This window comes from Plectropomus leopardus, chromosome 7 (genome assembly GCF_026936395.1).
Source record: "Plectropomus leopardus strain MGB_pleo_1.0 chromosome 7, ASM2693639v1, whole genome shotgun sequence".
Taxonomy (NCBI): domain Eukaryota; kingdom Metazoa; phylum Chordata; class Actinopteri; order Perciformes; family Serranidae; genus Plectropomus; species Plectropomus leopardus.
In genome coordinates this window covers 20,731,316-20,733,493 of record NC_142182.1, presented here as the reverse complement: position 1 = coordinate 20,733,493, position 2,178 = coordinate 20,731,316, and the positions used below count along the sequence as shown (strand labels likewise).

The following is a 2,178-nucleotide window of genomic DNA, read 5'->3' as shown; positions in this document are numbered from 1 at the left end:
TTTACTGGCTCACTCATATTTTCTGATATCCTTTGTTGTGATGCAAAAATGAAAAAATAAACTAAAGGTGTAAGATGAAACATTTTAAGTTAGGGGTCTCTGAGATCCTTAACTTTGTCGTCATGGACGGATTATGAGACAGTAGGCACCTCAGCACAGATATGCAAAAGGCGCCACCACCTCTCCTTCCATCGAGAAAGATACACAAACTTTGTGGTTTCCTTTAATGTCAAATAATTGACCTGAATAACCTGAGCAAATTAGCTTGATTTCTTAAAAAATAAAAAATAAATCTAGCGAATATATTTTTATTTTATCTTTTTACCAATTTGCTCAGTGGTCAAAGGTTTAAATACTTTAAAAGGTGAATACATTAAGAAAAAAAAAAAGGGGTGACCATCCAGGTTTGGAAGAGTTAAAAGAAATTTTAAATCCATTTATTGATTTGGGGGTTTTGAGGGTATTTACAGTAAATACAAAAAAACAAAAAAAAAAAACAAACAACAAAGCAGAAAACACATTTAAAAACAAAGCCTGTGTAGAAATTTGGCACCATATGCAGAGGTCCTGCAGGTTATAATTGTGATTTTTTAAATTTTGCTGTATTTTTTACTTTTTATTAACAGTTTTGAAAAAGCACATTCAGTGGTCACTACTTTCAGTTTGTATATAAAGTGGCAAGTAATGACCAAAATTCACAAATGAAAATATTGAGACAAGTGAGTACTAATTATTACTTTAGTAATAGTGATGCAATCACACAAAATCAGAGAGACAAAAAATAAATAAAATAATCACAAATATAAACACACAGGTGTTTACCTAATCAATTATAAAGTTGTAAGATGTGCATAATAGCTTGGTTAGTTTTTTTGTTAGATATTTTGATATTGTTTTAAAATGTGTATCTAGATTTTTGAAAGTTGTATATAAGGGCAATTTCTTTATTTTTTAAATCTTTTTTTCTATCTTTTCTATTTTTTTTATCTTAATGTAAAATTTAGCTAAAAATAATGAGCACATTATTATAAACTGATCATAATCAATGCCTCATGTACAGAATAACCGCGCATGCGCAGTAGGATGAAGTTTTGACAGTGACAGACCATGACAAACAGCCTCTCATCTTTTCATGTAGGCGTATCTTTATTGGGCGTATTTATGTATTTTTGTATATACTGTATCGCTTAAAATAAACATGACATTATAATACATGACTCATTTGATACGGGTGTTGGTTGCACTTGCCTTGACACGCAGGTAAATCAGTGACAGCGACACCCAGAGGCGGCACGAGCTAACTGTCCAGGTTAGCGAGCCGGTGGCTAACTGGTAACTGTAAAGCTAACGTTAGCTAGCTGCCAGCTCCGTCTGCAGACACGTCTACACACAGTCCGCTGCTGCTGCTGCTGCTGCTGCTGGAAACCACACACATGTTGAACTGCTGGTGGAAGAAATGCTCGCTACAAATAAGGATTTAACTGGCCTTCGCACTCCCACAAACTGAGGTAAGCTCACACACAGACACACACGTCGTTTTTATGAGCCCTCCAGACGCTGCCATTCACGCTGCCCTCACTTTCACTAAAGTTTTATGCAAACGTTAGCCACCTCTTGTTAGCAGTTAGCTCGGAGTAAGAGTGGCTAGCGTTTAGCACAAGTTTCAATGGGAATCCTCATGCTCGGAAACCTGCTCTGTGAATGTTAAATGCACAGTGAACTGGAGCATCTGGAGATGTTCCGAGCTACAGAGTAGTTAGTTTTGCCGAGCACTATACCCAAGAGAGTAGAGTGTTGTATTGTTTGTAATGGTCTCCATCATGAGTCAACTGACCTTATGTGGTGCTTTGGAGTTTACATGTCTTAGTGTTCTTATTTTACACTCTGTCTGCGAGGTTTTTTTCTTAACTTATGGAGTGGCACTCTGTTAGAGATGTAGGTTATTTTCAGCAAACTTTAGTGGTCCCATACTATGCTCATTTTCAGGTCCATATTTGTATTCTGGGTTACTACTAGAACATGTTTATTTGCTTTAATGTAAACAAAAAAAAACAAAAAAAACATCAAGAAACAATAGCTTATTTTTCTCACACAGTCTACATGAATATACCTTTATTCACCCTCTGTCTGAAATGCTCCGTTTTGGCGTCTGTCTCTTTAAATCCCTAACCTGAAAAA

General features: G+C 35.9%; 1 protein-coding gene across 5 annotated transcripts in view; it reads left to right on the top strand.

Moving 5' to 3' along the window:
- Nucleotides 1-1,333: 1,333 nt before the first annotated feature.
- The window catches only part of LOC121949958 (suppressor of tumorigenicity 7 protein homolog), a 74,575-nt gene continuing 73,730 nt past the window's right edge, over nucleotides 1,334-2,178 (top strand). For 2 of the 5 annotated variants that reach the window (XM_042495831.2, XM_042495827.2), the window contains exon 1: nucleotides 1,334-1,508. The gene's annotated coding sequence lies outside the window, so the exon portion shown is untranslated. The remainder of the gene's footprint in view (nucleotides 1,509-2,178) is intronic. The other 3 variants (XM_042495828.2, XM_042495829.2, XM_042495830.2) reach the window with 3 other exon arrangements.